Raw genomic sequence first — 26,024 nt, 5'->3', positions numbered from 1 at the left:
CTATGCTTTGTAGGGTGCATCAAGGATTGTTGTGCATAAGAGAAACAAGATATTTGCACAATCTGTCCTAGTTCGAGGGGTCCAAGTGCTCTATGATGATGCAACCATTATTGACATGTACTTTGAGGAGTGGAGGTCAAGCACAGCTGAGTATGAGGCTAAGGTAGCTAACAACAACAACGAGCGTGCCTGGATTGCCTCTGTCATAGAAAAAGGGGACACCAGGCTGGATTGACCCTAAACACAAGATTTACAAGTAGGATCTCACTCAGGAGGGTCGATATTGGCTCAGTTTTGTCACATCCCGTCTGATGCCGTCTAGGAATGAAACTGACATCAACATTGATAAGGCACTCCTCATTGTGTGCATCATGACATTCATAAAGATTGATATGAGAGAGATTATATTCAAGGAGTTGGGGATCAGAGCAAACCAAAAACAAACATCACTTCCCTTCCCATGTTTGATCACTGCTCTCTGCAAAGCTGTGAGGGTGCCTCCTATGACAAAGTATGATAAACTTGAGAAAGCTCTCAAATATTGACATCACTCGGATCAGTGACACAGTAGACAGGGAAACTGCAAATCAAACAAAGACTTAAATTCCTTCTCCATCAGACTCAACAACACTAGAGGTCCTAGCACTGCCTGACACCTCTCAGGCCCCAGTTTCCTCCACATCTACTCCACAGCATACCACTGCACAGCCATAGGTCTCCTTACCAGCTCTTTGCAAGCTGGGTCTACTAGATCAGCATGCCAATGCTAAGGTAGACCGGCTGATAAAAGAAATCCCAAACCTCATTTAGCAAGCATTGATCCCTGTCCAATCCTCAGTGAGTGTTCTTCGGCAGCAGCATAAAACTTATGAGGATCGCCTAAATCACTTTGAAGTGCGTCTTGAGAAGGTCGAGTGGGGTGAGGTTGGAGGTATGCCTCGGATCAAGAAGGATGTTGATGAATTGAAAGCAGAGCTGTAGAAGATGCAGAATTTGGAGTTTGACTTGACCCCCTTCCTCTCGAAGGAAGGTGAGCAGGGTGCTGGCACTTCCATTCCAGGAATGGACTTTGATTTGACAAACTTGATGATAGCTCCAGAGGCACATAGTGTTGAGACCTCAAAGGCTCCAGCTCCTCCTATACACGTTGTCATTCCTTTAGATGAAGGATCCGGAGATACTGAGGAGTCTAATAAGGGGGATTCAGAAGATGAGGAAACAAATGAGGATGCACTGGTTGAGGACACTGAGGGTCATCGGTACAAGGGTAAGCAAGTTGTTGTTTCTACAATTGCATAGGATGAAGAGAAAGCAGTTGTGCAGACAACAATTGCACATTCTTTAGCAGATATGATCGCCAAGGCACTTCCATCGACCACTCAGCCTTAACTAGGTGAGGCTAGCAGCTCCCAGGCCCCAAACCTAGCCTTATAGCAGGTGGAGCTTCCTACTCCAGCCTCACAACAGGTGAAGATTCCTACTCCATCCTCACAGCAGCTGCAGCCTCCTGCTCCCATCGTGGAGGCCACCACCCAGTTCGAGGTTCCACTAGTTGCAACTTCAGTACCAGCAGATGACCCCACAGCTACCCCAGATGCTTCAGCTCCTCCGAGCGCCTAGTGCACCCCAGGAAGTCGCTGATCTTCCTTTTGACATTATCTATGCATTGGGGACAATGCATGATTTTTGTTTGGGGGTGGGGTAGTCATGTTTTGTACCCCATGTTTTGTGTAAATATTGTACATAAACTCTTTACTCTTGTAGTATAGTTTCATAGTTAGCAATGAATTCCCTTGCTTTTTCTTCGCCGAGTTCTTTTCCAAGGGTGCAATAGTAGAACCACGACAATAGCATGAAATGTTTTGACTTATTTGGTGTTGATTGTTCTAGCTTCAATCATGTGATAAATTGTGTAAATACATGGTACCCTTCCTTCTTTTGCATATATAAAAAAATTGGTTAGTCATTCTTGTGAATTTGAGGCTCGCTCTATGATTTTATGCTTATTCAGAATCTTACATATCTTGAGATGAAAGTTTTAAGTTTCCTTGTATTCACTTGAGGGCTGAACCTATGTTAAGTTGAACAATTCATGCGTTGTGCGTAAGTGAGGATTTGTAAAAATAATGCATATGCTTAACTTATGATGTCTAGAACTTGCCCTGTTGGTTTCTTAGTGCAACTCTCAGGTTAATGATTGGATGCTGAAATGATATTAGGCTCTCTTTGTGACTACTAGCTCGTTTTTCCCAAATTGACCTCCCTAGTACATTAATTACCTTAGTTACCCCCGTTGAGCCTTTAACCATTCATTGGCTGCCACATTATAAACCTTTACCCCTTTTGTGAAATAATTCCTTCTTTTGAATCCATCCTTCCTTGAACGGGTAAGAATGAGGCTAAAAGCTCAAGTTGGGGGTGCCGTTACAAAGTAGAAATTGGTAAGGGTTACTACTGTGTGTAGGGAAAAAAACAACCTCAAAGTTGTGTATATAACGAAATGCAAGCTCCAAAAAAAAGAATATATATATGTAAAAAAAGAGAGAAAAAGAGTGGAGTCTTGTGGAAATTAAAGAAATACTTTGAGGTGGTTCTAGGTCGGTAACTCGAGATAAATAAGTGCTATGTAGTAAATGAGCATAATGTATGTAGAGTTCAAGGAGGGTATAGCCACTACATTCCCAAATATTCATCTAACCCGTCCCGAAGCCTACATTATAACCCGTGAAAAGTACTTGGTGATCGACAGTCAATCATTCCTGAGATAGCAGCAAAGTTAAAATAAGGGCAAGCATATGGACTCTTGTAGCATGTAGCTCGAGTGCTAGAGTGTTTTGATTGAATCCCCTATACATATGTGTGAGTGGGAATTTTCTTTATTGTGAGCGCGCATGAACTGTAAGATTCAGCAGAAGTTAGGGTCTTGAAGTAGAATACAAGTGCACTTAGCTGAATATAGCATTTTGTCATTTTGGTTGAGACTCTAAGGTCACGAGTTGATTAGTCGAATGGTTAAGTGATAAGTTGTCCTCCAGAAAAGGTAAATAAAAGAAGTTACATGCTTGTTAGCTGTCAGTCAAAACCATCTACAGTCATTATTGTTTTTGACATGTCGTAAATAGAAGTAGCATAGAATAGGATAATTTTGTTTTAGTTGCTTGAGGACAAGCAAGAGTTTAAGTTGGGGGTGTTGATGTGCCATAGAATTTTGGAACATTTGATACCAATTACTTAGATTTTAGCTCGTCTTTTAATGCATTGTTAGTTAATTCTTATCAAGTTTGGTTGTTCTGTAGTGCATGAGACTTGAAGACCCAAAAATATGGAAAAGAAGTCAAAAAGTCACAAAAGGACAGAAATGCTGCAAGTATGTGACCGCAGAAGTCAAATGCGGACCACATAATCACTGCAAACTGAAGCAGAGTTGCTGGCCAAATGAAGAGAAAAATATGCAGCCCATTATGCGGTCACATAACACTTTTGCGAGCCGCATAATGACCGCAAAATTTCAATTGAAGAGGCTGCTCAACACATCTGCGATGGGAAAATATGATCGCATAACAGATATGCGGACCGCATAATTCATCTGCGGTGGACTCTTGGGACTAGGGATCTACACATCTGCGATGCAAACGAAGATTATGCGGACCGCATACATGGTCTGCGACCATTATACGGTCGCAGAAGTCGTCTGCATGGGCAATTTTGTCCGATTTTGACCACGACTTTTGGTCCACTATAAAAATAATAACTAGGGTTTTTGTGGGTTATTAAGTTTGAAAAAGGGCCTATATTGATAGCATTGAATACTCCATTAAGAAGCTTGTGAAGAGAGAATCTTGCACTTTTGTAAGCTTTATGACTTTATTTATTACTTTTTTCTTGTATTTTAGCATGAGTACCTAGTTTTCAATTCTAAGGTTGTGGACCCTAAATGAGTGTAATGTTAATGAGTGTTTAACATTGAATATATATATATTAATGGTTGGTTTATTCATTTCTTGTGCTTTATTTAAGGTTGGTGGTTGCAAACATTAACTTACTCCATATTATTCTTTCTTTACTTGGAAAAGTGGGTTAGGGTATGGTAGAAATAAATATCAAGAACTCAAGACCTTAAATCTTATTTAATAGAATCGCTTAGGAATAAGTGGGTTCTACTTGGCATAAATTGGTTGTTCTTAATTGCAACTCTTCTATATTTGGGAAAATTATAAAGAGAAAATACTACCCAACCATTAGAAAATATTGGGTAGTCATTTATAACCATTTGTATATCAAAGGACCTTCAATTAGAAATATATCATATTAACACCTATAGCATTCCATTTCATTGACGGGGACACAACCTTAGTTTCCTTAATCAAATTATTCACATTCTCATAACAAAATTAGTCATCTTATTAAATCACATCTATATCATTCTCTTGGTAAGCTAAAGGAATAGAATTACGACTTAAGTCAAGTTTCACACTACTCAAGTAACCATTTCACACCTATTCCCTGTGGGATTCGACCCCAACCTTGTTGGGTTATTATATTTGACACTGACCGCCTTATACTATTTAGTTAAAGTGTAATTTGAGCATATCATTCATGCCATACATTGATTTGTTTGTCATTGTCTTCATTGATGATATTTTGATTTACTCGATCTGCATGGAGGAACACAAGCAGCATTTGAGAGTGGTACTTCAGACCTTGAGGGAACAGAAACTACATGATAAGTTCTCCAAGTGTGAGTTTTGGCTAGATTCTGTAGCATTCTTGGGGCATGTTGTATTAGGCGAGGGTATTAAGGTGGATCCCAAGAAGATTGAGGCAGTTCAGAGTTGGCCTCGTCCCACTTCGGCGACTAAGTTCAGGAGCTTCTTAGGGTTAGCAGTCTAATATTACCGATTTGTGAAGGGCTTCTCATCCATTGCAACACCTTTGACTAGATTTACCCAGAAGGGTGCTCCATTTCGTTGGCCCGATGATTGTGAGGCGAGCTTTCAGAAGCTCAAGACAGCTTTGACTACAACACCAGTTCTAGTGTTTCCTTCCGGTTCGGGGATGGATACTATGTATTGCGACACTTCACGCGCCAGTTTGGGTTGTGTATTGATGCAAGAGGGGCGAGTTATTGCATATGCTTCACTTCAGCTGAAGATCCATGACAAAAATTACCCGGTGCACGATTTAGAGTTGACCGCGATTGTTCATGCTCTTAAGATATGGAGGCATTATCTTTATGGGGTGTCCTATTAGGTTTACACTAATCATCGTAGCTTGCAACATTTTTTCAAGCAAAGGGATCTCAATTTGAGGCAGCGCAAATGGCTTGAGTTACAGAAGGATTATAATATTACCATTCTTTATCATCCGGGCAGGTGAATATGGTCGCGGATGCCTTGGGCAGAAAGGAAAAGAGTATGGGTAGCTTGGCGTTCATTTCAATAGCGGAGAGGCCACTAGCTTTAGAAATTCAGTCCTTGGCTAACAGACTTGTGAGATTGGACATTTCAGAGCCCAGCCGAGTTCTGGCATGCGTCGTTGACCAATCTTCACTATTGCAGCAAATCAAGGCTCGACGGTTTGATGACCCGCACTTGATGGTTCTCAGATAGATGGCACTACAGGGTTCTTCCAAGGAGGTTTCTATCGGCGAGGATGGTGCTCTGCGACTTCAGGGTCATCTATGTGTTCCTAATGTCGATGGCTGGAGGGGGAGGATTCTAGAAGAGGCACACAATTCTTGGCATTCCATTCATCTAGGTGCTATAAAGATGTATCGCGGCCTAAGGCATCATTATTGGTGGCGGTGGATGAAGAAGGACTTAGTTGAGTATGTAGCTAGGTGCATAAATTGCTAGCAGGTTAAGTATGAACACCAGAGGCCAGGTGTCTTACTCCAGCAAATGACTATACCGGAGTGGAAATGAGAGTGCATTACTATGGACTTTGTAGTTGGGTTGCCGTGGACCTTGCGGAAGTTTGATGCAGTTTGGGTCATTGTCGACAGGTTTACCAAGTCAGCACACTTCATTCCAGTTATGACTACGTATACTTCAGAGAGGTTGGCCTAGATTTATATTCAGGAGATAGTTCAGTTGCATGGTGTGCTTGTTTGTATCATATTAGATAGATGCCCTCACTTCACTTCGCATTTCTGGAGAGCAGTACAGAGTGAGTTGGGGACCCGTGTAGAGCTTAGCACAACATTTCATCCATAGACCGACGGGCAGTCGGAGCAGACAATTCAGATTTTGGAGGATATGCTCAGAGCATGTGGGATTGACTTTGGATGGCAGTGGGATCGATTCTTACCTTTTGCCGAGTTTGCTTACCATAACAGTTATCGGTCTAGCATCAAGATGGCTCTATTGAGGCTTTATATGGTCGGCGATGTCGTTCTCCCATTGGGTGGTTTGAGCTCGGTGAGGCTAAGTTATATAGTACTGATTTAGTGAATAATGCCTTGAAAGGTAAAGTTGATTCAGGAGCGACTTTGCACAGCACAGTCCAAACAGAAGAGTTACGCGGACCAGAAGGTATGTGATTTATCATTTATGGTGGGTGAGAAGGTTCTCTTGATAGTCTCGCCGATGAAGGTGATCATAAGGTTCAGGAAGAAGAGCAAATTGAGCCCAAGGTTTATAGGCCCATTTGAGGTGTTGAGACGAGTTTGGTAGGTTCTTATAAACTTGCTTTACCTCCCAGTCTATTGGGAGTTCATCCGATTTTCCATGTGTCTATGCCCCGGAGTTATCATGCCGACTTGTCACATGTGTTAGACTTCAGCACGATTCAGTTAGATGAGAGCCTGGGATTGAGGGAGGAGCCAGTTGCCATTGTTGATAGGCATGTTCTCCAGTTGAGATCCAAGAGGATTTCTGTAGTAAAGGTTCAGTGGAGGGGCCAACCGGTTGAGGAGGCGACCCGAGATCCGAGGAGGACATGCAGAACAGATATCCACACTTATTCAGCACTCCAGGTATGATTCTATACCCGACCTGACCTGTTATTTTTCTTTCTAGGGCCCTATTCCCCTAAATAAGACTTCTCATAGGTGCTTTTAGTATTTTATAACTTGCGAGGATGGTTAGTTCAAGATTTGGAAGAGTTCGGGTTGAAATTGGAACACTTGGTTTTTTAAGGTTGGCTAAAAAGGCTAAGTTTGACTTCCGTCAATGTTTTGAGCAAACAACCTCGGAATATCCAATAGGTTCGTATGATGATTTTGAACTTGGACGTATGTTCAGATCGGGTTTTGGATAAACGGGAACGTTTTGGTGCCTAATACTGAAAGTTGGCTCTTTGAAGGTTTTTGAAGTTCTTTAAAATTGTTTTGGAGTAGGTTTTGGTGATATCGAGGTCTAAATGGAATTTTGAGACTGGGAATAGTTCTGTAATATCATTTAAGACTTGCACGAGAAGTTTGGTGTTATTTCGAGTAGTTTAAGTACGCTTCGGCACATTGGGAGTAAATTGAAGAACTTGAAGTTCATATTTTGATTCAATTGGTTTGGGTTGTGATTCTTAGTTTTAAGGTTGTTTCGTATGTTACGAGAGTTCAAGCAAGTCCATTTTATGATTTCAAACTTGTTGGTATGTTTGGGCGGGGCCTCGGGGGTCCCAGGTGTTAATTGGATGGGCTCGGACCAAGTTTGGACTTGGGAAGCATCAGCTGAAGCACCGAACTTCTGGTGTAATATCGCACCTGCGAGGCTATGGCCGCAGGTGCGAGCTAGCAAAAGCGAGCGAAAAGGACGCAGAAGCAGCCCAACATAGGCAGCCCATATATCGCAGGTACGGACGAGGAGGGCGCAGATGCGCGATCGCAGGAACGGTCAGAGGACCGCAGAAGCGACCCAAGCGCAGGTGCGGCTCGTCTGCCGCAGGAGCGGCATCACAGAAGCGAGCCATTTTTCCGCAAATGTGGATTTAGGCCAGCCAAGGGAGGACCGCATCTTCAATGAAAGTTCCGCAAATGTGGAGCCGCAGTTGCAGCCAATGAACTGCAGAATCGAAAATCGCAGAAGGCAGAACCTTCATTTAATGCGGGACTTAGTCATTTTTGGCTCATTTATTCCATTGTTGGGCGATTCTTGGAGCTTTTAGAGAGGGGATTCGATCTAACACTTTGAGGTAAGTAATTTCTACCAATTGTGAGTTAAATACATAGTTTACGGGTAGATCATAACATGTAAATTAGTGAAAATTATGGATTTAGGTGAAAACCTAGGGTTTTGATAAAAATAGGATTTAACCATGAAATTTGTTATGGAACTTAGTAAAAATCATATATTTGAGTTCAAGAGGTAATGGATAACAACTTTATTCAAAAAAAAATTAAAATCCGGGCACGCGGGCCTGGGGATGAATTTTTGGGATTCTTCAAATAGGATTGGGAAATCACTTTGATAGTTAGGATATGAACTTTTGACTATTTTATATAACATTTGACTAGTTTCGAGTCGTTTGACACCTAAATTGAGGGTTGGGCACAATTTTGGACCGGAAAGTAGGCTTTGAGACGAGGTAAATCTCTTTTCTAACCTTGTAAGAGGAAATTAACCCCATAGGTGAATTTATTAAATGTACTTCTATTTGTGGAGGCTACATACACACGAGGTGACGAGAGTCCGTACGTAGCTACTATTCATGCTTATGTCCGGTTAGTTTTAGGATTACACCATGCTTTGTTGACATCATTATTTGGTTATGCTTATTAATTGCCTTGAATAGAGCAGAGGTTGATGATTTCAAGATTTTAAAAGTTACTAGTTGAATTTCTTGTTTTGGAAAGAATTGAGGGATATTATGATAACTTGAATAATCTATGTTCAACCGCGTCGCAAGTATATTCCGCGAGCGAGGTAAACTTCCACTACTCTCATAGGAGCATGTCGTTCGTCTCGGCAGGTTAATAGATGCATCTATGGTTCGTGTTGTTTGACCCTCCGCAGTGCACACAATATATGTATATGTATATTCAGATCAGGCTGTACGTCCTCGGCATAATTCATGCGTAATAATACTGGAAGCCCTATTATATTTGATATTATTTTATTGTCTTGAGAGGTTAAATGGTTAAATGAGGGAAATGATTTGGTTCTTACTAACTGTAAAAGGATTGTTTAATTATTTCTTGCTCTGAGTTCTATCGTCATTTATATATATCATGTTTAACTAGAATTTCATATTATTATATTGTTGGCCCATAGTAAGTGTCGAAGTCGACTCCTCGTCACTACTTCTTCGAGGTTAGACTAGATACTTACTGGGTACATGTTGTTTATGTACTCACGCTACACTTCTGCACTTAATGTGCAGGATTTGAGACCGGTGCATCTGGATATCAGTCCGACGCGCACACTTGATTACCACTTCGAGACTTCACGGTGAGCTGTCTTCCGAGTCGTTCTGCAGCAGCCGGAGTCTTCCTTTTGCTTATTTTCTATCTATTTTTGTTTCAGACAGTAGAGTAGCATTCTTTTTTGTATATCCTACTAGTTGCTCATACACTTGTGACTCCAGGTCTTGGCACACACTAGTAAACTTGTGGTCTTCGTTTATTTTTATGATTATGATTGCACTCAATTGCTTTCATTTTATTTATTTTAAATTTGTCATTTCTTAAATCTTTTAAATTAAGAAAAGTTTAATTACTTGAAAAAATCTATTAAAAAGAGAAATCACGTGGTTAGTTCGCTGTTGGCTTGCCTAGCGGCGACGCTAGGTGGCATCACGGCCTATAATAGAATTGGGTCGTCACAAAATTAACCACAAGTTAGTCGAATACATACATACATACATACATGAATGCATACATACATACATACATACATACATATATATATATATATATATATACATACATACATACATATATATATATATATATATGTATGTATGTATATATAAATTTAAAATTTCACAGTTTAGAAAAGCTAAAAATTTCTGTTTCAAGCAATTATTTTTCCTTATTTTTTAATCATTATTGATAATCAAATTTCAAATATAAACATAGCAAAAAGCTATTATTACCAAAACTCTTAATAATATTTATTAAAAGGGCAAAATATAAAATTAACGGGTCCATTGAAACTAGATGCATTAGCTAGCTAAAAGTGTATATAGTATATATATTAATTATCAGCTATTATTTCAAGAAGCGAGTAAAAATATACATTTCTCTTCGTGTTTGAATTGCCTTTGTTTTGGAAAACCCTAAAACGTGTTTCCCAAGCCCATCGCCTCTATCCTCTTCTGCACCTTAATTTATCTATACTATACTAAAAGCACGGAAGCCCTTTAGCGAAATGTCGTTCGCCTTTTTTACCCTTGATAAATAGAATTTACATGGGATAAAATAGTCATTTTATTATTTTTATGATATTTAAGATTTCAAAATCAACTAAAATTTATATATATATTTTTCCTTATTTGAATTATGTAACATACCATATTTGTAGAGGAAGATTATAATACATGCATAAGAAAATCTGGTTTTATATGTTTAAGAATCTTTTTTGTTTGTTCTTAGGTCTTAAAACCTCTTTGCTCTTCCGTACAAAGAAATATTATGTTGCTAACTTGTGGAAAGAAGACAAGATCTTTCGACTATTTGCATGCTAACGATGAGGTTTAAGCTTTTCGTTTTTTACGTTAATTTCTTCTTCAAGGAATTATTATTTCATTTTTGTTGATTAATTACTTCGGTATTGCGGTGTGAATCTGAATCTTTTTGCTTATAGTAAGCATATATTATGTAGTATTTACTTGAATAGTTCTTTCTATTTTTGTTATAAATATTCATCTATGATTCGTTTAAACTATTGTATAATGTGCGATTCTATATAACAGGATGATAAAAGAATCATCTTCTTGTGCAATGGCCCAAAAAAAGATTCATAAATTTTAGGTCGAATAGAATTGGATTGAAGGTATGTTCTATGATCCTAATTTTCTTTTTATTATTTTAGTAGTATAATAATTTCTTAACCAAAAATAAAGTTCTAAATAAACACAAGTTTTGTGATGCCAATTTATGCCGAAACAGGTACTCAGATGCTTCAGTTTCACTCATCACAACGTCTAGGTTATCGTCTCCTGCCTACTGTTCTCATCTATTCGGCACCTTGATTCCAATGATATAAATTATTGTTGACCTTTTCTTTTTGTAATTTTTATTAGTATTCAGGCTTGTGATTCGATTATAAGAGCATAATAAAAATACTTTGGTATATTGGGAAATTATATTTTCATCATTTAAGCTAAAGGCTTGGTTCGATATGATTTGCTTTCATATACTCCATCTTATTTAGATTCTCGAGTTAATCATATAACACGTTTATTACATGAAATCGATTAAACTAATTACTTCCATCATATGATGTAGGGAAGATTTAGGGCCCGTTTGGCCATAAAAAATTTCACTTTTTTCCGATTTTTATTTTATTTTTGTACGAAATCAATATTTGGACATAAAATTTAGATTTTCACTTGAAGATGCATTTTTAAATTGTTTGAAAATTTTAAAAATTTCAAAAATCTGTTTTTCAAAATTTTCACTTCAGATCGCTCACAAAAATGTCAAAAACACCTCATAATTGTATGCATGTCCAAAAACAACTCTAATTTTCAAATACAATTTTCACTTTTTTCGAAATTTTACAATTATTATGTCCAAACGCTCACTTAGTCTCCAGTTTTATTAGAAATGAAATAAATGCACATAACCACAATTCAACATATCCACCAGGTTGTTGTAGCTCTTGATTCAACTCAAAGTCTAGCACCATACATGTTTGATTGATAGTGTTCTTAAGAATTTTTTTTTTCTCATTTGTTCCCCAAGAAAGGTTGATTGATTTTACTCACGGTTGGTTTTCTCCTTCTATTCATTTTATTACGAGGTTGAATATATTATTGTGCCTGAAGTCTGTTATGTAAATCATAATTTCTATGCAATTCTATTATTATTTGGCATAACTTTTGATTTTTTTTTCCTTTTCTTTTGATTGTGTTTTATTTTAGGTGTGAGACAGAGGAAAGAAGGGAATACAGAAAATAAGGAAGAAGAGCAGCTATAAAAGCATTGATAATAATTGGCGTTCTGAATAGTTTACATATATAGAACATGCAAGAGACTTCACTATTCATTTATCTATTCATAATGTAAGGCCTTCTGAATAATTTACATTGTTGATTTAACCATTCTTTAAAAAACAGTAAATAGTACTTCATATCATAGATCGTAGAGCGCAGACAGATTAAATTAAAAAAATAATAACCATTATTAATGGAGAAGCAAGCGATGAATTCTTGCTTTTATTTTTACATCGTAGAAGTTCTCTATTATTTATTTAAGGGATCTTTTTCTTGTCTATATTTGAATTGTGCAATAATTTATTTTCATGTTTTGGACTTGAGAGGCTTTTATATGCGACTTATTTAATAATTTTTGTACACATTGGTTGGATTATTGTAATTCAAAATAGAAATTCAATATTTTTTTTTCTACGAGTCTTTATTGCAGTTCAGCATCTCTTATCCATTCACAGATGATCTATCTATATTCAAGAAAATGGTCCATTTTTTTTGTATGTATCTTCTTAAGATAGTGAGGATGATATTGGGGTATATCTTATTGTTTGAATTTCTTATGAATATTTGTGGTTTAGTGTGGATTCTTAGGTTCTTTTGTTCAATGCGTTATGTAAATTTTTTTTTTCCATTATGGAGACAGCCTCTCTACCTGTTAGATATGGGTAAGGTCTGCGTACAGACTACCCTCCCCTGACCCCACATGTTGGGAACATACTGGATTGTTGTTGTTGTTATAACTTTTTTTTTTTCATTAGTAAGTGAATTTGAATCTTTTTCCCCTCTTTTTTTTGTGATCATTAAGTTATGTAAATAGGTTTTTTCCCAAATATAATAGTAGTTATTGGGAAAAAAGAAGAGGTGCTGGGTGAAGTGGTGGAGAGGTAAATCTTTTACTTTTTTCACTGAACTATTCTTTAAAGCCAATATTTATCGAGTTATTATTTTTAAATATTGTATTATGGTTAAAGTTATAAATACTTCAGTTTTTGCTCTCACCCCCAACCATATACTTATTCCACTTCTATAATTTTCTTTTTGGCATGATTTAGTGATGGGGGACGATATGAAGTCATTATATAGGATATGTTTCCTAATCCCATAATTAGTAGGTATATTTTTTAATCCAAGTTGTTGTGCATATCAATGCGTTAATATTTATTTTTTTAATTAAATAAACATTGTATTTATTTCGACATCAATTTCCACTACGCATAATTCATTTTTACTTTATAAATCTTTTATTAATAGAAGTATGTACACTAAGACTAGTCAAACTTAAAAAGCGTCTCTCTCCTTCCAGTTGCTTCACTGATCAACATGTTGCACAGGGAAATCAACTATCCACATCTGGAATTCTGCCATCGACAATTTTATACGAATGTGAGTTTTCTCTTCTTCTTTTTCATTTTCTCGTTAACAGTTTTATTATTATTACTTTATTATTATCTTATTCTTAAATTTTATTTTACTTTAGTTATATTTACTATTTTCTTAAAATACTTTTTGTTTCTTTTGTATTTTTAATATAGTTTTTAACTCTTTTTCAAACCTGCTTTGAAAACGTCTGCTCGTGAGTGGAGGTCTATCGGAAACAACATCTCTACTTGATCACCCTGAGTATATTGTTGTTTTTGAGTTTTTTCATTTTCATTTACTTAGCCCTCTAGTGCTGATCTCTACATGATCAATGAGCACGTACGTCCTGTCTAATATCCACTTGTATTATTTCAGATTCTTCATCCTAATCCAGAAGTAGTGGTGAAAAAATGTGTGGGATCTCTAAAAGAAGAAGATTTGAAGGGGAAGAGAGTATTCGTTAGAGTTGATCTCGACGCTCTATTGGATGACAACTTTGATAATACCAGAATCCGAGCCGCTGTTCCTACCATTAAGTATTTGATGAAATGCGGCTCTCGTGTTATTCTTGCCTCTAATCGCGGTCGTCCAATAGCTATCAGTCCAAGATACAGCTTGAAGCCAATTGTGCCAATACTGTCTGAGTTATTAGGAATTGAAGTGAAAATGGCAAATGATTGCATTGGTCATCAAGTTGAGAATATATATGGCTCGTGAAATACCAGAAGGAGGAGTGCTGCTGTTAGAAAATTTTAGATTCCATACAGAAGAGGTGGCGAATGAATCCGAGTTTTCAAAAAAGCTGGCCTCTCTGTTGCAGATTTGTATATAAATGACGCCTTTGGGAATACAAACAGATCACATGCTTCCATGGCTCGATACGTGAAACCAGCAGTTGCTGGATTCCTTATGAAAAAGGAACTTCACTATCTTTGCCAAGTTGTAGTAAATCCAAAGAAGCCATTTGTTGGCATTGTTGGTGGTTCAAAAATTTCAACTAAGATTGGCATTATAGATAAACTTATGAACTGTATCGGGAAAAATTGAGTTTACATATTAAAGTGATTGGAAGATGACGTGTTGTGACACGTAGTCTGGTTGAAGAGTTATGATTGGCAAAGAGGCACAAGTTGCAACAGATACGAGCAGAGGCATAAGAAAAGGCACGAGCAGATACTCAAAAGATTCAACGCCCGTACCTATTTAAGTCCAAGAATTAAGGAGAATGAATTTGACAGCACGAGAGAGCACAAATACAGTATTTAATGAGCATTAATACTAAAAATGTTAGAGAATCTGTATTAAAATACAATGATTATGTAACGTAGCATTTAGTATCTTTAATTGTCTATAATGGCCTTATTATAACAAAGGCAAAACGCATATTTCCAAGATAGCTATAAAAGGGAAAGAATGAGTCAATTGTAGACACACAAAATACAATCTGAATACATTGCTTTTACTTTGAATCTTATTGTTGGCAAAAATCACTTTCCTTTATTCATTCTTTGATTATCAGTAACCTGAGTTCTTCTAAATTAAGGCTTTAACCGAAATTCCACTTTTTGGTTAAACAAATTGGTTCCGTTACCGGGAATCTGATAATCTATTCTTTTTTAGTTTAACTTTCCTTGTTGCATCAACCATGTCAAACAATAATGACAACATTCAAGGAAACCAAGAAAACCAACAACTTCAGGGAAATTTACAGGATAATCACACCCTGGTCCCTTCTCCACAAAGCTTTCCTCGGCGGTCTCGAGAAGGCACTCCTGATGGATCTCATGCAAATGGAAACACTCAATTTGAAAATGTTGAAGCTATCGATGAAGCTTTGCAAAAACTAATTGCTGAACAGGTCAATAAAGCTCTCGAGGCTTTTGCTAGCCAGTTACTAGCTGCACCACCCACACCCACTCCAAATAACAACACTTTGGAGAACCCTCGCTCTGGGCTTGTTAATTCAGGTAGTGGTGGAACCCCCAGCGAATTACAAGAGGGAGTACCAGGTAACTTAGTCAATTATGATTTACAAAATTTAGTATTAACATTGCAAAAACAGCTCAAGGAGCAAAGTGACCGCATAAAGCAAATACCCGGGGTGCCGCCCGTAATCAAAGGGATAGATATGGATAAATATTTGCAACAACCCTGGAAGCCAAGTGCCGCTGCCCTCCTAATTCCAGAGAAATTCAAAATTCCCGATATTCCAAAATACGATGGAACAACTGATCCACGAGACCACGTGACTGCATTCACAATAGGCATAAAAGGCAACGACTTGACCAAATAGGAGATCGAATCAGTATTGGTCAAGAAATTCGGTGAAACACTCACTAAGGGTGCATTAACATGGTATTCTCTTTTACCCGAAAATTCTATAAATTCTTTTGCTGAGCTTGCAGATTCTTTCATCAAAGCATACTCGGGAGCTCAAAAAGTCGAAAAAAGAATGGAAGATATTTTCAAAATCAAGCAAGGGGACTCTGAATTGCTTAGAGAGTTCGTGGACCGATTCCAACGTGAAAGAATGACATTAACGCATGTACCTGACAATTGGGGAGCTATAGCCTTCACAAGTAATTTGAATGAAAAAAGCTCAGAAGCTACGAGGCGATTCAAGGAAAGTCTTCGTGAATTCCCAGCTACAACATGGAATGATGTTTACAACAGGTATAGCACGAAACTGAGGATATAGGAAGATATTATCTCATGGTCTCAAAAAGAAGAAAAGGTAAGTTCGAGACGGGCGGAAATCGAAAAAGGTCCGGTAAAAACAGTTACGAACCATACATGGGACCAGCGGGAAAAGACTCACGATCAAAACAGGACAATCAAAGGTACGATTATAGGTCGAGGAATAGAGAGTTGGGCTCATCATCAAGATTTGGGAATGATCGAAACACGCGTGAGTCACGAGATGATGATAGAAACTTCAAGCCGAGGTTTGGCGGTTATAATTTCAATATGAGCACTTCCGAGCTCGTAGCTGTTTTGAGAAGCATGGGTGACAAGGTACAATGACAAAAAGAGATGAGATCGAATCCAAACAGGAGCAATCCTGATCATTGGTGCGAATTTCACAACGATCACGGACATAAAATGACAGATTGTAGGTTTTTACAAAGTGAAGTTGATCATTTATTAAAACAGGGTTATCTCACCGAATTATTCAGTGAGAAAGGTAAGCAAGCATACATGAAGAATAGGTAGGAGCCCCCTAAACCACCTTCTCCCAAAAGGACCGTCAACGTTATAAGTGGAGGTAAAGACATTAATGGTGTGACGTACACAACAACCAATAAAATTTCCAAAGTCACAATTACCCAAGGGAAGCGGGTGCGACATGTCTTAGAGGAAGAAAGCATTACGTTTGATGATGCAGATGCGGATGGCGTATTATCTCCTCATAACGATGCACTGGTAATATCTCTACTTGTACATAATACTAATGTAAAACGAGTTTTGATTGATCCAGGTAGTTCCGTCAACATTATTCTGTTAAGAGTATTACGTGAAATACAAGCTGAAGATAAATTAATACCAAAGGCGCATACTCTATCTGGATTCGACAATTCCAGTATCGTGATGAAAGGAGAGGTAATACTTACTACATTCGCAGAAGGAGTTGTCAAAGATACAAAGTTTCAGGTAGTAGATATGGAGATGGCTTACAATATAATCCTTGGGAGACCATGGATCCACGAGATGGATGTCGTTCCGTCAACCTTGCATCAAGTTATTAAATTTCCATCACCATGGGGAATATGTCAAATCCGTAGGGACCAACGTACATCCAGGAACATCAACTCTGTAGCAGATTCAAGTACGATAAATGAAGAAAAATAGCAATCACAGAATCCAGTTGAGGGTACCATAAGACAAACCTCAACTGAATAAGGGCGAACAGACGTGGACTCAAGGCCAGATACCATTCAAGAACCATAGGAAAACAAAAATATCAAGACAACAATTGAAGAACTAGAGGTTGTGGTGTTATTTGCACAATGGCCTGATATGAAAGTTTACGTAGGGGCCAATCTAATCCAGAACATGAAAGGTAAGTTGATTGAATTTTTAAAAACTAACGTGGATTATTTTGCTTGGTCCCGCTATGATATGACAGGAATACCATCGGAGGTAATGCCTCACAAATTAAATGAAGACCCATTGTATCCTCCTGTCAATTGACTTAAGGCGATGAAGGCACACATATTTCAAATCTCGGCTCCCCTCAAGGAAAAAGAAGAGAAAGCAAGGAATTTTCAAAAATCAGGTGATTCAAGATGAGGTTCAAAAATTACTAAAGATTGGGTCTATCCGTGAGGTAAAGTATCCTAATTGGTTAGCCAATACTGTTGTGGTACCGAAGAAGAATGGTAAGTGGCGAGTTTGTGTAGATTACACAGACCTTAACAAAGCCTGTCCTAAAGATTCTTTTCCACTACCGGATATAGATCAACTAATTGATGCTACTGCAGGACATGAATTATTAAGTTTTAAGATGCGTATTCAGGGTACAATCAGATCAAAATGGATCCGATAGATGAAGAAAAAACTTCCTTCAAAACTGACCGGGGGACTTACTGTTATAAAGTAATGCCTTTTGTTCTCAAAAATGCTAGTGCAACATATTAGAGACTAGTGACTAAAATGTTCCAAGAACATTTGGGGAAAACTATGGAAGTCTATATAGACGACATGCCCGTCAAAACTCAACATTCAGGGGATCATATATCACACTTGTCTAATGCATTTTAGATTTTGCGAAAATTTAATATGAAACTAAATCCTGAGAAGTGTGCATTCAGTGTTGCATCAGGTAAGTTTTTAGGTTTTCTTGTCTCTAACCGTGATATTGAAGTGAATCCCACACAGATTAAGGCCATTGAAGAAATCCCTGACGTACTTACAAGTAAAAAAGAAGTGCAGAGGTTGACAGGAAGAATTGCAGCATTGGGAAGATTCATTTCTAAATCATCAGAAAAGTGTTTTAAATTCTTTTCAGCTCTTAAAAAGCAAGATCATTTCGAATGGAATGAGGAATGTCAACAGGCACTCAAAAATTTGAAGACATACTTATCAAATCCACCGCTACTCGCAAAACCAAAGGTTGGGGAAAGACTGTTCATCTACCTTGTTGTCTCAGAAGTAGCAATAAGTGCCGTTTTAGTCCGAGAGGACCAAGGTAAACAATATTCGATCTATTATGTCAGCAAGTCTTTATTAGATGCGGAGACGCGGTATCCTCAATTAGAAAAGCTTGCACTTGCATTAATCATGGAATCTAGAAAGTTAAGGCCTTATTTTCAATGTCATTTTATTGCTGTAGTAACTGCTTATCCATTACGCCATATATTATACAAGCATGAGTTGTCAGGTAGGTTAGCCAAGTGGGCTATAGAATTAAGTGAATATGATATCACATACCAACCTAGAACTGCTATAAAATCTCAAGTCTTAGTTGATTTCGTGGCTGATTTTAGCCTAGGGGTGCAATTAGAAGTAGAAAAAGAATTGCAGGTGCTCAACGAAGCTAACCCAGGAATTTGGGCCTTATTTGCTGATGGTTCATCTAACATAAATGGTGCAGGCTTAGGGATCGTTTTGGTACCACCTACGGGTGAAACCATTCGACAAGCCATTAAAAGTCATTCTATAACTAACAATGAGGCAGAGTATGAGGTAATGATTGCAGGTTTAGAACTGGCACGAGAACTTGGCATTAATCAGATTGTAATCAAGAGCGATTCGCAGCTCGTGGTTAACCAAATGCTGGGGACTTATACCGCCAGGGAAGCACGAATGCAACGGTATTTAGAGAAGGTACGATATCTAATCAGGCAATTCCAAACCTAGAAGGTTACGCTAATACCAAGAGATGAAAATGTTGAGGCGGATGCCTTAGCTAATCTCACATCTGCAGCAGACGTGGCAAGCAATGAAAATGCTTCTGTAATATATTTGTTTCATTCAGTGCTTGATCCAGATAAAAATGAGGTAAATTTTAATAACTTAACCTGGGATTAGAGGAACGAGATTGTTGCCTTTTTGCAGAATGGTATCGTTCCTGAAGACAAGAGGAAAGCTCACGCGCTTCGAAAAAGGCTGCTCGATATTGCTTAAAGCAAGACAATCTTTATCGAAAAATGTTCGGTGGTCCCTTAGCAAGATGCCTCGGACCTTCTCAAACAGAATACGTGATGAGAGAAATACACGAGGGGCATTGTGGGAATCACGCAGGAGGAAGATCACTGGTAAGAACCCTAATCAGGGCAGGTTATTATTGGCCCAAAATGGAAGAAGAAATAGAAAGTTTCGTGGCTAAATGTGATAAATGCCAAAGGTACGGAAATAATATGCATAGACCTGCAGAGTTGCTACATCCGGTCACTGCACCGTGGCCGTTTATGAAATGGGGGATGGTCATGGGTCCATTACCACAATCAAAAGGACAGGTAAAATTTTTGCTCGTACTCACTGATTATTTTACTAAATAGGTAGAAGCAGGAGCATTCAAACAGGTGCGTGAAAAAGAAGTTAAAGATTTCATTTGGCGGAATATCATATGCCGATTTGGTGTACCAAAGGAAATCGTATGCAACAATGGCCCTCAATTTATAGGCACGCAAATCACAGAGTTCTTTCAAAGTTGGCAGATCAAAAGAATTACATCCACACCTTATCATCCGGTGGGTAATGGGCAAGCTGAGTCAACAAACAAAATCATTATCAACAATTTAAAGAAACGTTTAGAGGAGTCCAAAGGTAATTGGCCAGAAGTGTTACCTGGTGTTTTATGGGCATACCGCACAACAACAAAAACAAGTACAGGAGAAACACCATTTTCATTGGTTTACGGAGCTGCAGCTTTAATTCCAGTAGAGATATGAGAGCCAAGTACAAGATTCACACAAACGTCAGAAGAGTCTAATAACGAAGAAATGTGCATAATCTTGATCTACTTGAAGGGAAAAGGGAAGCTGCACTAATAAGAATGGCAGCACAAAAGCAGGTCATAGAACGATACTACAACCGAAAAGCACGCCTAAGATTCTTCAAAATTGGGGACTTCATGCTCAAAAAGGTTTTTCAATCTATGAAGGCAGCTAATGTAGGGAAATTAAGTCCAACATGGGAAGGACCCTATAGGATTCATGATATTGCAGGTAAAGGAGCATACGAGCTGGAAACAATGGATGGCAAGATACTACCTTCGCATTGGAATGTTGTTCACTTGAAGAGATACTATTTCTAAGGAATACCCACGGTTAGGTATCCGTATTTTAAAATTTAATTTTTTAATTATTAAATTTTACTAACGATTATAGATGATAGGCAAAAAGCTAGCCCGTACTAAATGATGAGTCACGACCTACACGGCACGCGGAATAAATTAAATTTTCCGGTCTAGGGTTACAATTATTCTGATAGAAATTCAAACGGGCTAAGTAGTCTTCATCTATAATCGCACCTCCGAGTCCCGTATGTCTTTTCCTTTTCAGGAAAAGGACCAAATGAGAGGAATAATCAAGTGCTCGAGGCTTCATACTTCAACGCTCAAACACTTGGGGGACTATATAATATACACAGGCATGTGTATAAAGAAGGCAAAGAAGATTGGAAAATAATCAAAGATGAAGCCTGAAAAGCTCACTCAATGAATAAGTCAAGTAACAAAGCAAAGTCACGAGCTAACCCTGAAGAAAGACCTTACCATAGCTAGGGTAAAGGCTATGTACTGAAACGGGTTATAAATAAAAACCTCATATTTATTTTTCTTTTTTAAATCTGTTATGAGGAAAATAGTTACGAGAAAGTTATAGATGTAATTCAAATACATGTAAAGTGTTATTCAAAACTAGACAAAGTTCAAATAAAAACTTGTCAAAGTTATTTCAAGAAACATGTGTATTCCTATTTCTTTTATCGTATATTAACACCGTTATGAAGTTGAGATGTCTTCTTCATTAAGTGTCGAATATAAAAGGGCCCTCTTTTATAAAATTCATGATTAATTTAAGTATTCATGAAGTTAACAGAAGCATTTTTTGAAGAGTAAAGATGCAAGTTATTCAGTAAGTCCTTAGAAATAAAGGCAAGAATAAACAAAACAGAAGTTCAAATAGTAACGAAAAACTTCTTAATATTAAAAAGCTTAGACTAAGTATGGACTTAGCCATAAACTGGAAATTATTTATACATATTGCCCCATAAAAGGCCTGGGGACTTAAGTTTCCAAAACAAACCCTCAAATGAGACCAAGGGTTTTAACCAATATTTTCCAAAAAAAAAGAGACGCAAAGGAATCCAAACAACTTAAACTTGTCACTGAGAAGATGAAGGAATTGAAGCAGGTACATCAACAACAGCGGGTTTAACTTGGCTTGAAGGAGTGGAGATACCCGTATCATCTTCAATATTTGCGGAAGCTTCGACCACGGGAGAAGGAAAATCTTGGTTCTGCTGAGTCTTCTCAATAGTTTCATTGATCTTAGCTAACTCAGATTCCAAGTTAAAATTCTCTTGGCTAGCTTCAACAAGGGTATCACAGAGAGAATTCAAAAAAGCCCAACTCACTTCAATGGCAGACTTATCTTTAAGGATCTCATAATCTCTTTCCCAGTTAGCGATTTCGTTCTTTAGCTTTTCATTTTCAGCCAAGGCAGATTCATAAGAAGCTTGAAGAGAGGCGTGGGAATTTTGTAAGGAACAAACCTTATCAGAAGAAACCTGGAGGTCTTCTTGGGTTTGAGTCAAATTCTGCACGAGTTCACCAGCATAGGCTTCTTTTGCATCCAAGAGAGCCTTCAACTCTCTAATATCTTCACTCGCCTTGGAAAGCTGCTTGGAAAAAGAAGTTTCAAGACGAGCCTTTTCCTTTTCTGCTTGACTGGAGGAAGCCTTTTCAACTGCCAATTCCGAAGTCAAAGCCCGCACCTGCTGCTCCAAGGTACTTTTACTTTCTTCTAAGTACTCCACGTCTATTTGAAGACTTTTATACTATTCCTTCCAATTATATGCCTCCAATTTGTAATCACGCACTAACTACTCTGAGAGGGTAACCCTTTTCATCATCTTCGTGCTGATGAAATTGGCCTAAAAAGGGGGAAAGGGAAGGAAATGAGAATCCCAAAGATAGAAAAATGACAGAATAAAAGTTAGGAAAAAGGAATACCTTTAAATAAGCATGCACAATGTCATTTATCAAAGTCAAAGAACTATGGCTCTCTAGCTTGGCTCTCTCAACAGGACCAATTAAAGGCTTTAACCACACATCTGCTTGACCCGATTTCCTTAAAAGGTTGCCCTCAGCGGGGACTTCAATAATCACTTGCCTCATAGCACCACTCCTACTTGAGGAGCCAACCTCAGCACGGTGAGTAGGTGGAGGAGGAATTGTCGAAGGAGGAACAATAGAAGTAGTAAAAACAGCCTGGGGAGGAACAGAAGCAGCCATAATCGGCAAAGTAGAAGTCACAGCGGGAGGTAAGAGGAATAGAATGGCGGGGAGATGCTTCTACTTCATCATCAGAAATAATGCGTCTACGAGCCCGTGGCCTTGTTACCAAGGAATCCCCGTCTTCTTCTTCTTTGGAATCTTGGTCATCAACGACTTTTCTTTTTGATGAAGAGCCCAGAATTATTTCTTGAGCCCTTTCCAAAGAGATACGAGAAGCCGCAACCGCCTCAGCAATAACTCCTCGAATAGCAAATCCTGATAGAAAAAAAAGATTGGGTTAAATTCAGGAAAAAAGAATATATAAAATAAAATAAAAGCTCTTACCATGAGTTTTTACTTTCCAACCAAAACGTTGGGAAAGGATCTTCCAAGACCTACCATCTATTGGTGCAATACTCAACAGCTTTCCTACCCAATCACGTAAATTGGGAACATCTTCCACAACTCCCATGGTTGCTAGAAAAGAAAAGTAAAATTAGAAAAATCAACAAAACTGAAGAAAAAGGTACGAGAAAGTTAGAAGACTCACGTGCAAAATTCCACTTCTCAGGGAAGGGAATGTTCTCATCACCCACTAAACCAACAGTGGGGGCAGCACCAAACCTGGCATACCAACCACGGTCTTTGTCATCTTCAGGGCTAACTAGAACTCTTTTGCTCCTGGCAACTAGTGTAAAAACACCATTGCAAAAGAGTCTACGGGAGCAAAGATGAATTAGATGTGGGAAAGTAAAAGACACACTGACTATGTTGGCCAAATGCCTCAAACAGGCAACTGCCCTCCATATTATTGGGACAATTTGACCTAAGCAAACATCGAAGAAATGACAGAACTCGAGAATAACAGGATCAATAGCAGGTTTGAATCCTAATGTGAAAGGGTACGTATAAACAAGGGAAAATCCGGTTAAGTAAGAGGTAATTCTTTGATTTGGATTGGGAATAATGATAGGAAAGTCATGACTCCAATGGCAGTCTACGAACTAAAGAAATCAAACCTCAGTGATTTGAGTAGGATAGATATCGGCGTGATCTAAAGAAGATACTTGATTTCTAAGAGATTCTCTGTCATTATAGAAAGATAGTTCCATAGGAACTATCTCCTCTACTAGAGGTTCACGAAGAGGTTCAGAAGATTCCTTACCTCTAGAAGAAGATCTGTGTGAAAGAGAACCTCTAGTTCTAGAAAAAGGGCCAGAATTAGGCGAAGGAAGAGAAGAACCACGCAGGGATGAAGATCCTAAATTACGAAGCCTACCTCCTCTTCTGCTCCTACTGGGGGCATCAGGGAAGTTATCAACTATGGGGACCCTTCTAGAGTTAGGGTTTGATGAAGACATGATAGTACGAGGAAGAAACAAACAAAGATTCAAGAACTGAATATTTTGAAAACTTTATGTGATAAAGACAAAGAAGAAAACTATATTTATACTACGAAGCAACCGTCAAAGGAAAAGGTGCACTGATAGAAAAGTCATAATGAAAACTGATGCTTCGTGATTAGTGAAGCTGTGAAAAAACCCTAAAAAGTGCTGCAAAGTTGCAGATTCAGTAAAAGATTACCACATGTGAAGAACATTAAATGGAAGTAACAAATGAAGCGTTGATTTTGCTATAGAATTAATGGTGACAAAAATTCCCATTTTAATGAATTCCACTTCCCAAATATTCAAATTGATGAATAAATGGCAAGTGGGGGGACTATCTGTATTGGGAAAAATTGAGTTTATATATTAAAGCAATTGGAAGATGACGTGTCATAGCACGTAGACTAGTCGAAGAGTTATGATTGGCAAAGAGACACGAGTTACAACAGATATGAGCAGAAGCATAAGAGGAGGCACGAGCAGATACTCAAAAGATTCAACGCCCGTACCTATTTAAGTCCAAGAATTAAGGAGAATGAATCTGACAGCACAAAAGAGTACAAATACAGTATTTAATGAGCATTAAATACTAAAAACATTAGAGAATCTGTATTAAAATACAATGATTATGTAACGTAGCATTTAATGTCTTTAATTTTCTATAATGGCCTTATTATGACAAAGGCAAAACGCATATTTCCAAGATAGCTATAAAAGGGAAAGAATGGGTCAATTGTAGACACACAAAATACAATCTGAATACATTGGTTTTACTTTGAATCTTATTGTTGGCAAAAATTATTTTCCTTTATTCATTCTTTGATTATCAGTAACCCGAGTTCTTCTAAATTAAGGCTTTAACAGAAATTCCACTTTTTGGTTAAACATGAACAAGGGCGTTAACTTGTTAATCTTTGGCGGAGGTTTGATCTTTACTTTCTACAAGGCCGTACAAGGTTACTCTGTTGGATCCTCACTTGTGGAGGAGGAGAAAATTCTTAATGCGGCAAAATCATGCATTGACAAGGCAAAGGAGGCAAAAGTTGTAACTATAAAGCTTCCTTCTGATGTAGTCATAGCAGACAAGTACGGGGCTAGCGCTAATGCCAAGGTTGTTCCTCCATCTAAAATTCCACATATATAATTGGATGGGGTTAGATATTGGACCAGATGCTATCAATTTTTTTAGTGCAGCTCTAGATAGCACCAATACTATCGTCTAGAATGGACCTATGAGTGTTTCTGAGTTTGACCAATTTGATGCTGGAACGGAAGCTATTGGTAAAAACTTGGCACAATGTAGTGGAAATGGAGTAACAAGAATAATATATAGCAGGTGGCAAATCTGTCGCTGCTCATGAAAAGATGGGGCTCGCGGACAAGATGAATCAATTATCTTGAGTTATTTTTGAAAAATCCAAAAATGCAATATAGATAAAGAGAAAATAGGTTTAGGTATTTTAGATCTGAACCAGGTGAGAGTTGAGTGAAGTGAATGGCTTCACCTTCTTCTCCTCAGCTGAGAAAAAGATAAACAAAATGGCTTCTTCTGTCTCTCGCCACTTTGTACCATGCTCTAGGGGTGAAGAAATTGGCTTTTGGGAGAAACAAATTACTACTCCCAAAAGCTAATTTATTTTTACCTATTTAATTTTTACACATAAAAGATCTAAAAAGGATATTTTTTTAATTTTAACATTATAAATAGCCATGAATGCCTATTTCCTCCTATTTAGGGGGGG

At 38.0% G+C, this 26,024-nt stretch overlaps 1 pseudogene; it reads left to right on the top strand.

Annotated features, from left to right (window-relative positions):
* Positions 1-984: 984 nt before the first annotated feature.
* LOC107825145 (phosphoglycerate kinase, cytosolic-like) lies at positions 985-25,683 on the top strand (annotated as a pseudogene).
* Positions 25,684-26,024: the final 341 nt, after the last annotated feature.

This window comes from Nicotiana tabacum, chromosome 5, assembly GCF_000715075.1.
Source record: "Nicotiana tabacum cultivar K326 chromosome 5, ASM71507v2, whole genome shotgun sequence".
Lineage (NCBI taxonomy): Eukaryota > Viridiplantae > Streptophyta > Magnoliopsida > Solanales > Solanaceae > Nicotiana > Nicotiana tabacum.
The sequence above is the reverse complement of the archived record's forward strand: the minus strand, read 5'-3'. Positions and strand labels throughout refer to the sequence as shown.